Source organism: Armigeres subalbatus, chromosome 2, assembly GCF_024139115.2.
Source record: "Armigeres subalbatus isolate Guangzhou_Male chromosome 2, GZ_Asu_2, whole genome shotgun sequence".
NCBI classification, from domain to species: Eukaryota; Metazoa; Arthropoda; class Insecta; order Diptera; family Culicidae; genus Armigeres; species Armigeres subalbatus.
Window position 1 is genome coordinate 419,581,635 of NC_085140.1, and position 15,844 is coordinate 419,597,478.

The 15,844-nt window shown below is 39.1% G+C and overlaps 1 pseudogene; it reads right to left on the reverse strand.

The window, feature by feature from the left end:
• The window catches only part of LOC134210310 (uncharacterized), a 204,800-nt pseudogene that overhangs the window by 57,736 nt on the left and 131,220 nt on the right, over positions 1 to 15,844 (reverse strand).

A 15,844-nucleotide genomic window follows, 5' to 3' on the forward strand; every position in this document is an offset into this window, starting at 1 on the left:
ATAAGACGGCCAATCAATTAAGACTGAATTTTACACACAAATAACTAACACAATGATCAATTTCAATAATGCGCGTGGGAATTTTATAAATTCCACTACCCCCCATACCCCCCTTGATGGACCAGTGCGCCAATTGGCGGGCGGTGGGTCAGTAAATACAATCGCCTGGAAACATGGAAACGTTTACCGAATTCCCACAGACTGCACGGGGGCCCTCCCTAGTAGTACATACACACTTTCACTAACTGCAACGTGGGATAGGTACGGAGGGAGTCATCCGACCCGCCCCGTTTTGCCACAATTTGGTGTTTCGTGGTGCGCAAATTTAGCGAAACAGTACGTCAGCTTTAATATGTTTATAACATAAATGTTTCGTGCTCGGTGATGGTGGGGTGAGCACAGCATGCACGGGGCCCCTCTTTCCCCCCATTCCAATCGTTTTGTTATCTGTAACCGATATGGGAAGTGATTGCGGTGGTTAAGTTGGTCAAATTTTTGTTGGGAAAGTGCAACAGTTGACGATGAATCAGTTGGTTAACTGTTGCTCTTGAGGAAATTAGGTGGAATAATTCAACACGGATCATTTGAGCCATGAAACAGGTCAATATGGAACATGATACAACATTGTTGGGTTATAATCGTGGTAAAAAGTTGACAAGATTGGTTTCACCGGTGTACATATGTATACCACCAAGTCACAGCAAAACGCTATAACCGTTTCTGGTCCATTTTCAAACTAACTTTATTCAATTTAGTCGTAATGCCTTTTTCGCAATTGGCGAAGATACACTATGCTGTTTAATTCAATAATCACATTTATTAGTAATCAACTAGATTTTCTATTGTTATGTTTATATGACATCATTAAAATAAGAGACTATCACATCAGGATTCCATTTAACATTGTTTTGCTTATAATATCATATTCATTTGCTTCAAACATTTGGATCACGTGCACGTATTCCAAGCCTTCTTAGTATGAAAGTGAAATATGGCTTCATTATCTTTGCACAAACCAATAAACCAATGTGATAACAAAAGGCTTCGCTCTCACTTTACACGAGGAATGAAGCCAAAAGGTTAATCGATTCAGTTTCTGAAAATAATTGGGACCGTTCCGAGTCGGATGGCTGCTCGTGTGAGTGATTCACCTATCCTCCAACATCGGTACGTACAATCGATGCGCTTCCACGTCTCCCCATCATGAGTCACGAGCGAGCTTTGCGGAAAAAAATAGGTGTGATAATCTTCCACCAGCAGTCTATTTAGCTTCCGAACCACTGGACGTGATTTTTTATTTAACACCTTGGAAAACTGACTTTAATTCGATTCGTGCTTCGCTGATGACTGGACTGCGTAAAATTGCGGTTGGCGTTGTGTTTATGCATTCGTTTCGCTACCACATATTATCGGCTTTAAATAAAATGAGCGAGAGCCAAACAAAGCACGACGTTGCTTCTGATGTGGAAATCGATTGGCATTTAGTGTATGAGTTAATGGCGCATGATGATTGGTTGCCACACAACTCTATACATTCGATATCATTGAAGTTTACATAGCATCCAGGTAAGTCTAAGCAGGTCAACAGTTTTCAATAGATTGCATTTGTGTGTAGATGATCTATTTGAGCATATTGCCGGGCTCGACTTTTGTTACTCAGCTGTATATCAAACCGAATGACTTGATTTTTAGTTAGTTTACGCACACTGGATTGACAAAAAAATCAAGCCATTAAGTGGAATGCGATAATGCTTAAATATAGCTTTTCCTAATACCGTTTTACAAATAGGTTGAGCAAATATTAAAAATTAAGTCGTTATCATTTTTCGAAAGATCCAATGTTCAAGCTCGTGCACCTATAATAATTCCTCTACAGACTAAAGGTGGTTTCCTTTGTATTTACTTATTCTATAACTGTCAGATTGAATACTCACTGGAATGCAAACCGGCCAGGGAGGCTGCCTGCGACGCGGCCACGGCCATCGTGTTGGGGTGCGAGTGCGACATTTGGTACCGGTCCGAACCGGCACCGGAAGCGGCTGCCGCAGCCGCCGCCGCATTTGGCATCAGACCTCCGAGGCCTCCAGGCATCGCGAACTGGGACCCGAACAGGGGATTCGATGCTGCAGCTGCGGCCATCGCCGAGGGATCACGACCCCAGTAAGCTGCAAAGAAACCGAAGAAAACAATCGTTGAATTATACTGATACAAACAAAATGTAGGAAATGTGTGTCACTCGAATGAACCTTCAGCATAATAAAAAAAAAAAGAATAAAAAAAAAAAAAACTTCAGCACGAGTGGCTATATTTGACCAGTTGATATCTCTTGTACATCACCTGCATATAAATGGGTTGATAACTACGTGTATAACTGATACGTTAAATATTGAAAGGAGTTTAGTTCAAAAACATTGCAATAAAAGCGTCATCAGTAGGCAATTGAATAATGCAGCGAAGTACTTAATGGCTGTTCACGTAAATATGGGAAGGATAATAACTAAGATCGACTAAGCTCGCACAAAATGTGCAATTTGACGCAGCGTTAGAAATAAGGTACACTGGGGGAAGTGGAAAAAGGGGGTAAGTGTAAAAATCGGAATTGTACATATTTTACAGTTTTTACCACATCATAACATTATGCAAGAATATATTTTGATGCTCCAACTAGTACTATACCGCCGGAAATAAGTATAAAGACAAGCATGATTTTCATACATTTTCATCATGATTGACGATCGATATCTCGATTCGTAGCGATTCGATTTGGCTGAAATTTTACTAGGCACCTGTTTTTAACTTGAACTTTCGATTTTTGAGTAAATTGTATACATCTCTGTTGATTTTGACCTCAAAATCTGGAAATAATTATAAAGACACCACTTTTTTATATGGAGCTCCATACAACGGAACTGTCTTTATAATTATTTCCAACAGAAACGCGTATAACCAGAATATATGCATAAATGTAACTACCATTGAATGAAAATTCAAGTCATTCAAGGCAAAAAATCAGCCCAATCGAATCGCTAAGAATCGATATATTGACTTCCCAATATGGCCATTTTGTATGGAAACCGAGCTTGTCTTTATACTTATTTCCACCAGTGTATGTTGAAATTGGTATAATACATACACTAACACGGTTAACACTTGAACTGTAATTTTTGGTTTCGCGAAAAGTTGATTTTTGCATTCATAAAATCAGTTCTTATTTGTACCAATTGTTCTTTTTCAAGTGAATTTATATCACAGGTGACCATTATAGGGTAACTGTCCTATTTTGGACCCCTAAAGGAAGTGCATCCCAATACATGGGTATATCTATTGAAATACAGGTTCGATATGTGCGGAAATGACACCATTTCAAAAATAGAAGTCTTATTTATGAAATTGAAATTCGAAATGAGCTTCAGTTTTGATAAATCAGTGAAATTTGCCATTTTCTGAAAATATTCTTCGTTTTGGACAGTGCAACACATTTTGGACACCCCCAATTTAGTTCCTTCAAAGTCAAATTTCTGATTTACGTTGGTCAATTGAGTCGAAGCCAAGTCTTATCTTTCTATTGGCATGCATCAATGAGAAGATTCCTGCGTTTAAAATTCACAATTTCGACAAAAACTTATTGTGTACGTTCTTAGATTTTCAGTGATGTATACTTTTAAGCGTAACGCATTGTAACGCTCGCCTTTTTGAACAAACTAATTTCCTCGAAATTTCATCTAAATTATCGCTTTTTCGCACGGAAAACCAGTGAAATAGATGATAAACAATGTTAATTTCATGAAGCCAATGGGAGAAACAGCAGCGGCATTGTTTTTAGTTCAGAAATCAGAAAAATGTCGCCAGGAGGGTCCAAAATGTGTAGGGGTCCGAATCAAGTTGCTTACCCTAATACAATTAAACTATTCCCATTCAATTGTTAGTGGTTTGTACCAAAAAAGCAAATTCAAAGATTTTACACTTACCCCAGGTATCAAACACTGCGGGGGAAGTGGATAATGTTCTAATTACGCAATTTTTTCTTCCCTCCAGGGTTTATTTCGATAGCTGTTCTTCTAAATATGTTCCTTCTTTGTTATCATTGTGATTCCAGTGGTGATTGGACTCATATACATGAGAAAATGCCTGATTAATCCACCTATCGGTATTGATGCCTTTCACATGTTTTACATATGAAAAAAATGTATAAGAAAGTTAAAAATAGCACTTATAGGTAAATATATTGTATAATTCACATTAATTTTTATTCATAACAAGTTTCACCGTTGACTGCAATTTTTTTGCGAACATATGGGTTAAGGACAAGTGCTTAAGAATAGCTGATAATTTTGTACGTGCTTTGCGCACAAACATACATACAAATACGCACATACAGACATCATCTCAATTCGTTAAACTAAGTTGATTAGTTTATAATCCTGTAAGTCCCATTTTTCCTTTAAAAAGTTAATCTTTGGGGCGAATATATAGACTTTACGTACACTTAGTGTTCGAGAAGGCAAAACCAGCCCTCCCCTAGCTATTACGAGAATTCCTTGAGGATCTATTCCGTTAAGGTATGAAATTATTCCACAAAAGATACTCAGAGCAATTATCGTATTGATTTTAGTTATATGTAACTACTTATCACTATTGAAGGTCAAGGTAACATGGTTTTTCCACTTACCCCATCCCACTAGAGTAAGTGGAAAAACAACTGCTAATTTTAAAATCTATTTCCATCAATTTCAAGCGACTAAAATCGTATGAATTAGCGCACAGTTGGTGCACAATTGACTGTTTTTGATAGCCCATTTTGATTGAACGCATTTAAATCATTTAAACTGGTTTTACACTAATTCGAATATGCACTTTTCCACTTCCCCCAGTGTACCTTACATACCTTCTATTTTCATCGACAAACGATATTGGTGGGTCGCAAAAGACAAATTTTGATTCATACTTTTGTCACTATTTTGTCCCAAAAATCTATACCAGCTGTCAGATTAGGATCCAAGTAATGATTGGGGATTTCGGCAAATATAATTCAAATCAAATCCAAATCCAATCCAAATTGTATCCAAATCCATTACATAATCCGAATCTAATCCAAATTTATTTTAAAGGTCGCCGAATATGATTGTAGAGCATGTCTAAAACAGTATTTTGCTTTGAAGGCTCAAGGCTTTTAAGCAGAACGAAGCCGTATTCAAGTCATTGTATTTAATAATTCATGAATCTTGGTTTTGGTGATTACAAAGGTATAAACTAGAGTATTTTTTTATTATTCTGAACTTTCCCCATCATGTAATCAATGAAAAAGGCGAGAATAGTGGGAAAAGGTCTTTTAGTTTCCCTTGCTCATTGGTATTTACATGAAAAAGATAAAGAAACAATCGTTCCCATCGTTAAAATATTTATTTGTTGGGAGATGAAAGACAATGACTGATTTCAAAAATGAAGATAATTTAAATTATTTTTGTCTTCAATAAACAACTGAAGACATTTATTTTTTATTAATTTCCTTTTCATCGCTTTGTTTTTCGTCGGATGAATATCGGAGCTATGGAATGAAGACCTGGAGCAGTTACCTTTCGTCTTTTTTGTGTTATTTTGCTTGATTTGTTTATTTCGATAATTCAAATAAGGTTAATTGAGATACATCAGTTTGAGTTATGTGTTTTAGGCAGATTATTAAAAAGTAAAGTTTAAAATAAATTATCTCGATTAATATTTTTGGATTCTGATCAGGGTTTGCAGAAATCGCTCTCAATAGGTAGCAAACAACGATAAAAGAAACGCAAAAACTGTTCCGAATCATAACAAGCCATAATAACAAAGTTATTAAACTTGTATACAAGTGCGAAAAAACAGAATTGGATAGCCAGCCCCCACAAAGAAGTGATGATTCTCGCTTTGTTCTCGCTCATTTTGTGTTGGGGATCGCACAGCTGTTAAACAAGTTAAAATGCATCATCAGAACCAGCGCTCCCTGCGTTTGAAGCCAATTCTTGATTCTGATCTTATTTAATACCAAAGTTTGACTATTGAAGTTTTGGAAGTTCGATTTCTTTAAGAAACATGCCGTTGGTGAATAGTTTTGAACCATATTATCCTGGTATTACTTTTTTTGGTGCTCGGTTAGAGCTACCTGGTATCTTAGTTTGGCAAACCTGAGCCCGTCCCTACGTTTTCCCTACTAGGACACAGACCGACAATGGACTAGCCTATGGTGGCCACTTGAACATCGTGTGCAGTAGTTAGATCATGTGCCAAAGTAGAATTTAAATTTGCAGTTTCCAATTTATAGCGATTGAATAATACTCCCAATTCCCATCTAACGAAAGAAGCTGAGAAAGATCGTTTTAAAATTTTATTAGGTCAATACCAAATTCTCAAAACGACCCATCCACTTCAGCTGGCAAAAAATCAAATGACGCTGTGACGAATCCAACAGCAGTTCCACGCAGACCAACGCCATCAACAGGTAACAGAAGCATTCTAATGCGTATTTATGACTCTGGTACGCGTAAAAGTGCTATCAGACTCATCAAATCGACGTTCGCATCCCCGCCTACAAAAACTGAGTCGCTTTGAAAATTTGGAAACGTCTCAGTTTTGAACAATAGCATCGCATTAGATTTTAATGAATAATAAACGCCTAAAATTTTGAAGATTATTTAGTGAAAGCTTCTGAAACTGAATCAAAAGGCCAAATCGGGCCAAAGTTCAGAACCATTCATCAAGCAATTATCGAAAATTTTCAACTTACTGTTTGAACCACTACATATTCTGAAGCTCATTTCAAGAAAACGCCAAATACTATATTTATGAGCCTATGGTGATCTTAACAGCATCGGATTCGCCTTCAAACAAGATTCAACAGGTAATCAGTTTCCAAACATTACATGAGCTTCAATTTGAAGATGGGTTTACGTCTCTGGTAGAACCTCTTTGACGCTACCGTTGCATAATTCCATGCAAAGCAGTTTGCCAGCCGTACACTGAACATGCCCAAGAAGAGCTGTTTCAATTGCATCGGAGGGAATTACGAGGTCTAATGCTAACTTCATCGTAATATTGTAAAGTCATCTTCGTCATTTTATTGTCAGAGTAAAATCATGTTGTCAGTTCTTATGTTATTTAGATGTCTATTGTCATTATGGGCGCTCACAATCTACCGAAGCAGTTTTTTTTGACTCACATGGAACATGTTATCCAATGCTTCATCGTAGAAACAGGATCGGAACTTTTTTTTTATCAAATACCTGTAAGAAAGTATTCAATCCCCGGTTCATAAAAATAAATTTTTTATAACTTTTGAAGCAGTTCTCCAGCCGTACAAGGATCATATTGTCCATAGACACTGTTGAACTGGCTCAAAAGACATTATATTTAAAAATTTTGATAGATATTCTCTTCCATTATCTCATCCATAATCATATAGAGGGATCTGTACGATGTCATTCGACTAACTATCGATAACAAAACACTGAAGAAGTTTTCAAGTAGAAAATGAAATACGTATCTGTTCATACAAAGTAAATATAGCGGAAGTAAATGGAATAGTGAAATACATTTTCCCCTAAGGCACTTAATATTAATTAATCATGTTAATTTAATATTTGTTTGAGTTGAAAGGTTGCACCCTGAGAGAGAGAGCTCTCGAAACTAAACAGACAATTTCACAAATACTGTTCCTTCCAGGATATATAATTGGGAATATCCATGAACTACGAAACGCTTAGAGGGGAGGGAGGTTTCCAGAAGTGTGACGAACCATACAAAATTTTCAGATACTTCCTACAAACAGTGTAACATAGCGGGAAGGGGATGTTGAAAAAGGCTTTTTTTGCGTTACGTAGTTACCTCTTCTTGGATTTTTTGAATAACTTTCGTTTAACATCACTTGATGGAACAGGAGCACCAAAAGCCCACGAGACGTCCCTCCCTGATACTGATGTACATCTTTTCCCATTTTAATCTCAGCGGTACTAAGCAAAGTTTTAAAACAGCCCAAGTCGAAAAGTTTGATTCTCTTCCCTAGCTTTTTACAATCTTCATTTTATACTCAAAGAAATCGAAAATGTCGTATAGCAATAACCAAAGTAAGCAATGTGGCTGGAACTGGGGGAATATGTAAAGAAACTGGAAACATGTGACTGTTTCTCGATAAAAAAAAACAAATTAATTTTGGTTCTGCTACTTGTTTTGTCGTTGACAGTCTAGCTTGTACTGACTGCACATTCTATGGTTGTTACCCTGTGATTGACAAGAATCAGTGAAATTGCACGCATGATGAATTGGCACGGGCAACTTATAATCATATTTTTAGGCATGCTGGTTTCCGTTATTTTTTTTATTCTTATATGATGATGATATGTTTATCCTGAAGTAATTTTTGAATTGGATTTTAATGCAATAATTCACTTTACACTTATCTTTTGTACGTTAGATGAACTTTTATAAAGGATTGAATGTTTGAGGAAACTTTGAAAACTAATTAATTTGATGTTTGAAATGAATACATAATATATATTGTTTTCTTTTCGTGATTTCAACTGTGAAGATCTTGAAAGATTCTCTATCTATTGGTTTAATTGCAACACGACACGAAGGTGAACAGATGGCGTGATTTTATGTCTGCCAGCGTCATCCTGAGATTTTAATGGAGACCACAGCTGTGACAGATGGAATATTGTTGGCTGAACATCAAACGGAGGATTTACATAGTTTTGTGGTCAACATAGAGAAACAGCTGGCCACGAAAGAAAATACTCTGCATCTTCCTCAAGTAGATGCCAAACTAGCCATCCCTTCTGTTAGTCAACATTTGCAAGGACGTGGTTACGACCGATCTCAATTGTAGAGAGTGTCTCGCTTCCATTGTTTACATTTATCTCCGCTAGAAAAAAAAGGAGAGACAAACTTCCAATCTCCCAATCGTTTATTAAACTGATAGTCCTCCATAGATACGAGATTTGAACAATGCTCGTGAAGAGCCAACGAGCACTTTATGGCTTGAGATAAGTGTTGCGTACCATCTAGGTATCATATGCGGAAGACGTTACACGAAGGAGCTGAATGAAGCATGACATGGATCGATTAGCTGGAAGGTGATAAAACCCGCTGATGCTTGTTTAGTGGTTTAGGCTTTTTACGTCATTTAGACCTTAGTATGAAAAAACTATCGCATTCCGTTTAAAGTTAATATGAATCTTGTTTGGTGGAATATCTCCTATTCTGTTATACATTCCAGTCAATGATGATGTTAGGATAACTAATTGAGCGATTTGGGCGTTATTGGGTACTAAACTGCCCATGATTTCATAGTTAACGTATCAACTATTCCACTTTCGCATGTATTTGAGATGATTTAGGGACAAATATCGCAAATCTGAAATATCTTCTATTCTAAACACTTCAAAGCGGCATGAAACACTCCACGTATCGATATTACAATGGTTGAATTACCGTAGTTAACGCGTGATAAGTCGAATTCGGTGAAATTTGGAATGGTTGTTACGTCAACTATGAGACCATGGGCAGTAAAGCCCTACATCGTTTATGGTTGCAAACGATAGTGCATCGGTCAAGAAAACATTAACCGTTTGAAACCATCTGTACGTCGAACAAGACCGAAAATGTCGAGGAAGCATTTTCCATCTATTTTCAAAATTCAAATTAAAAAAGTACCTTTCGACTTTGTCATGTCATGTGCGTGGTTCGAGTTTCAGGGGCATTCTCGAGTCCCTTCGAAACCCGCAGAGGGTTATGGGCAAGGTGATGGTCTTTCGTGTCTGCTATTCAACATCGCTTTGGAAGGGGTAATACGAAAAGCAGGAATTAACACGAGTGGTACAATTTTCAATCCAGCTTTCAACGTTCGCCATAATGACGGCTGCTATAAATAAATCTGACAGTAACTGCTTCCGACGCTGGATTGTTTCCGACGCTCAACTTTTTCCGACGGTGGTCGTATCTTAGCAACAGTTTTCACATTGTTTATTTATAGTTACGTGACCAGGCACAAAATGCGAAAAACTGGAGGAAACTATATTCTCATAACAAGCTTTTAATATTATTAGAATCTATTTCTTGATTTGACAAATACATTCAACATTTTTATGTATTAGGTGGAAAGAGGAAATTTGGCTAATAAATGCAATTTTTGGAGTGGGTATGCTACGTGGCGATAGTTCACGTGGTGGTTGCAAATGAGCGCTTCCTGATGGGATTGTTGCTTCTTGCTCTGATGCCGACCTGCAGCGTTAGATCTCAGCTCCAAAATCGATCTCTGTCCGATAGAAGATGGCGAAAATGTGGCATAGATGATGTACCAGCGAGTTCCGCCGATAGTTATCGTGGTCGGTAAAGCTTGAACGGTAAGGAGACAGTAGTCCACGATACGGCAAAGATGTTCGTAATCTTTTAAAATGCCCACAATCCGTAGGGAAGCGGCACGCAGCGAATAGCGGTTGCGGAATGCAGTGCCCTTGTTGAGCTTGGAAGAACGGCTAAGGTTTATTCCTGATGGTAGTTTCGATTCACGATAGCGAGATGATACTGATGTGGGATCGTAAGTCAGTCCCATATGGCGGCGGTGCTTCATATACAGATGGGACTGACTTGCGATTCACGGCAGTATAGACCCGCAGAAAGGTGTGGAACTAGATCGACAATCTATCAGTACCTAGTCCGACCAAGACACAAGAGACTCTCCGGCAATCCCAGGGTCGGCTAACTACTGGGTAATCAAGGGTTTTCGCGGTAAACAAAACCAACAACATGGGAACTTTCACGCCTGCAATATTATTTTATTTTTCCTAATTCAAGTTAAGATTGGGGCTAAACGACTTATCTGCTTTTGAAAACAAAGACTCAAACGACGATTTGACGAATCTGATAGCTCTTTCACGCAAAATTAATACGACCAATAGGTAGGTGAAGGTTTCCGCCACCTATTGATGGTGTTGGTTTGTGTGGAGAGCCATCCTATTCGTCAATTCACACGTTTGAATCTTTGTTTACATAAGCAGTTAAGCTCGTTTTGAAAATTTTTGCCTTTGAATTGTGGCGTGTTGTTCTGTGTAATAAATTTGTGTTAATTTGTTAAGTGTGGACTTGTTCTTAAAGATGGTACCAGTACATACCGCTACCGTTGATGATGACGGGAGTAGAATGGCCGACACAGCGACTCCCTGTCCAGTTGTGTGACCAGGAAATCTCGCCGGAATAGCGGGGCGAAGCGGCTATGCGGACGATCTTCAGTCCGACGGGACAAGCAGGTGTTGCTGGACGAGATGGTGGGCAGGCAGGGTTACTGGCTTCTCACACTTCGTCTTGAAATGTGTAGAATTTACAAATAAAGAGAAGTGTATTGATTCACACTCGAGAGCGTTCACACGTACGTGTGATTGAAGCCAAGAGAAACATGATCGATAAAGAGTGAGAACATTTTCGGTCGCGTGTGTTTTGATATTATGTAGGCCAAAATGGCTCTGCGCTTAAGTGCTCACAACAGCGTATTTTACATGGAAGATTTAGAATATAGCCTAAATGTATGCATTTTCGGTAAACAGCAAATTACCATTTTCCCGTACTCTTTACACTTGTGGACTGGTGCGACGAAGAGTGGATACTACGCAACGCTCCTTCATACAAAGATAAAGTGTATTTCGGCACAATACACACCGACAACAGATCGAGAAAAGCAGAAGTTTTTACACCTTCTTGAATACTCCTCAGAGCTAACCAACCCTGTGGGCAGTGTCTTCCCTCGTAGGAAGCGATCGGCCGGCCGTGGCTTAAAGCCACCTTTGACGGCTGAGAGGGGAATTCTTCCTTGCGGTTAGGGGCTTCCATGGCCCGATGAATCGTCCAGATGAAGGACTTCAGTATCCTTGACGTATTAGGCGCGGAAGTCAAATGACTTCGCGGGCCGAACCGTGTGTGCTGGACGGAAAAGCAGTCCGAAAACGAAAACGAGAGGTAGGAAAAGAGGTCCTAAAGGACACAGAGGAATTAATTCCAAGTTTCACAATACAGGCTTCTGGAATTACTCAAACACTTTCCCAGAGCTCGCAATTCAGAAGGGGGAGGGTCTACCAACTGCACACTTTAACTCGTCTACAACACACGGACGCCTGATATACAAAGAGCCCGAAGGGCAAATGGCTACTCTTTTATACCCAATTCCCACTTCATTTTCCCGCTATTTTATATCCATTTTCCGTCAACATGACATTTGATGCCATGTTGAATAATTGGTAGCATGTTCATTCTTTTTTACAGCGGTACCAAACCCTAACACTTCTGTGGTAGCATCTACTGTTAGTTATTGCACCAAGAAAACGTGTAACTGGGTTCCCAACAAAACATCATAAAAACAAAACAAAAATCAACAATTTGTAACCAAACGGTTACAGGTGGGGGCTTTGTCAAACGACAGTATTCCTAGACGGTGACGGAAGCAGCTTTGAACGACCTTGACGATAGCTTTGTCCGACGGCAGGATTACTTGACGATAGCAAAGGAATGGTCATACGTTTTGTCCGGCGGGAAAAGCAGGCCTGGTAGCGGGTCACTTTTTAGTGACTTGGTCACTTTTTTCGGGCTAGTCACTAAAAAGTCTCTTTCTCGACAGTCAAGTCACCAAAGTCACTTTTTCTCGCAAAAGTCACTATTTTCAACTATTTTGGAGAACTATTGACTAAAATTTATTTTATAAAGCTTTCATGTATCCATCGGAAGATGCTTTGTGTTCATGGTGGAAATGAAATTATGGATCTTGGAAAAATGATCGCTCTGAAACTTCGCGAGCTATTTAACTCGCTGCTCTTATTGGCATTTCACCAGTAGCTAATTGAAGGTGTTTTACGTCACAATTTATAAATTGGTATACAGTTATGCAAGCAAGATACCTGTCGGTTTCGAGTTTTTTTTTTAAACTCAACCTTTATGCAGTAGGGGAAGGTGGGAAGACTTGATTCTCCCCTGTTTTACCAAGAACTAAACTGCCCATGATCGCATGTTTGTAACACTCGCATTTTTGTTCATTTTGTAAAAAGCCTGTGAATCGTTCACAAAGCTCAATTTAATGGATTCAATCCCACAACAGTAAAATAGGCTTTACTATCTTGCTTATCTGTGGTAAGCTGTAAGTGATTGATTGTGCGGGACGATTGACAAACGATTTACAAAATCAAGTGGCGAGTTATTTTTTTTAATTGGTAACCTTATTTATTCTATTATTTACTGTGTTTTGTTCCTCCTGAAGATGTTTTTTAGTGGTCACGCAAAATTAGAACAACTTTTCCCAATAATGACCAAAAAAATGCCATCACTCCACCACAATTTCAAGATATTTGGATTTTGAGTTGGGGCCCGTGCGGTAAGATGCGCAGCTACAAAGCAAGACCATGCTGAGGGTGACTGGGTTCGATTCCCGGTGCCGGTCTAGACAATTTTCGGATTGGAAATTGTCTCAACTTACCTGGGCATACAAGTATCATCGTGTTGTGTTAGCCTCATGATATACGAATGCAGAAATGGTAAATTGGCTTAGAAACCTCGCAGTTAATAACTGTGGAAGTGCTTAATGAACACTAAGCTGCGAGGCGGCTCTCTCCCAGTGAGGGATGAAATGCCAACGAAGAAGTTGAAGAAGAAGTTGTTGCCTCAATTTGGAGAGACTTTACCCTCATTAGGCATCCATATAAAAAATTGTCTAAAAAATTCAAGAAAACATATATTTATTGAGTAGATATCATAGAAAGGCGATCAAGTCTCCCCAATTTTGAAGATTCCATGCGCTGTCGAATTCAATAGCAAAAATCGTTCATGAATACGCACAGCAAGTCGGAAAATCTGCATATTTTGGTGTAAACATATTTAAAAGTTCAGGTCTCATTACAAGCAGAAGGTCGAGCGTTCACTCCCAGGCTCGTTGTACATGTATCTTCATAATTTTTGTATCGTTTTCTACCAAAAACGATCCTACTGTTGTTCCTGTCTTATATAAAAATTCCCGATCTCCTTTTTATTTCCCACATTTATACACTCATCTACCTATAGCAAGCTCGCAGTTCTGAGTTTGTGCTATCTAATTGGCTATCTATCGATTCGGGAATTAATTCCCAGTTACATAGATGAAACTGAGCAGAATATTCACTGTAGTAATTTATTGTTAATACAGGATGACAAAACACTTTTACTAGCAATCAGTTGGCATACAAACAATAAAGTAGAAAAGCGAACTTGATTTACCATTATACAAAAAACCTTCTTTACGCTTTTTATTCTCAACAGTATTATGGGACTAAAACGTTCAAAACTCTATTGGGAATACGCGGTAACACTGCTTCATACCGAAGCCTACGACTTTTGAAAACTCCATACTGCAGTTATTGAAACGTCGCAGATGACCATTCACATCAACAATTGCAGTTGTTCCTTGATAATTTCCAATATTGGTTTATCGACAGACCATAAAACCTTATATGGGGCTGTCCATATACCATGTGAACCGTATAGGGGGAGGAATGCATGGTAAATGTCTACGTTTCATACAAATTTTCGAAAATGTATATGAACCACTGTACACGCTGAGGGAGGGGGTATCTTAAACTAACAAAAACCTGTCCACCTCGTCCAGCCTCTTTGTTGTTAGCCTTTCGATTGTGGATCATCTGGACTAGAATTATTCCCGAGGCTACCGAAACGCTACGAGCGTCATTCCCATCAGAAATCACTCATCGCCTTCACATATCATCCACTCCAAAATTGCGTTTCATTGCCAAATTTCCCTCTTTTTACCTAAAACATAAAAATGACAAATATATTTTTCAAACCAAGAAATAGATTCTGATAATATTGAAAGCTTGTTACGAGAATATAGTTCCCTTCAGTTTTTTTTGCATTTTGTGCATGGCCACATAACAATAAATAAACAATGTGAAAACTGTTGCTAAGATACGACCACCGTCGGAAAAAGTTCAGCGTCGGAAGTATTTACTGACAGATTTGTTTATAGTAGCCGCCATTATGGTTTCGCTATTCGGTTTCGCCGACGACATAGATATTATGGCACGTAACTTTGAGAAGATGGAGGAAGCCTACATAAGACTGAAAAGCGAAGCTAATCGGATCGGACTAGTCATCAACACGTCGAAGACGAAGTACATGATAGGAAGAGGTTCAAGAGAAGACAAAGTGAACCACCCACCTCGAGTTTGCATCGATGGTGACAAAATCGAAGTGGTAGAAGAATTTGTGTACTTGGGCTCACTGCACTGGTGACTGCCAAAAATGATACCAGCAGAGAAATTCGGAGACGCATCATGGCAGGAAATTGTACGTACTTTGGACTCCGCAAGACTATCTACAAAACGCTCATTAGACCGGTAGTCCTCTACGGACACGGGACCTGGACGATGCACGTGGAGGACCAACGCCCACTTGGAGTTTTCGAAAGGAAAGTGCTGCGTACAATCTATGGTGGGATGCAGATGGCGGACGGTACGTGGAGGAGGTAAATGAACCACGAGTTGCATGAGCTGCTGGGAGAACCATCCATCGTTTTCACCGCGAAAATCGGACGTCTGCGGTGGGCCGGGCATGTAGCCAGAATGTCGGACAGTAACCCGGTGAAAATGGTTCTCGACAACGATCCAACGGGCACAAGAAGGCGAGGTGCGCAGCGGGCAAGGTGGATCGATGACTTGCGGACCCTCCGTAGACTGCGTGGTTGGCTACGTGTAGCTATGGACCGAGCTGAATGGACACGAATTTTATGTATTGCACAGGTCACTCTGGCCTTGGTCTGGTAATAAATAAATAACTAAAGCAGGCCAAGTTCCAG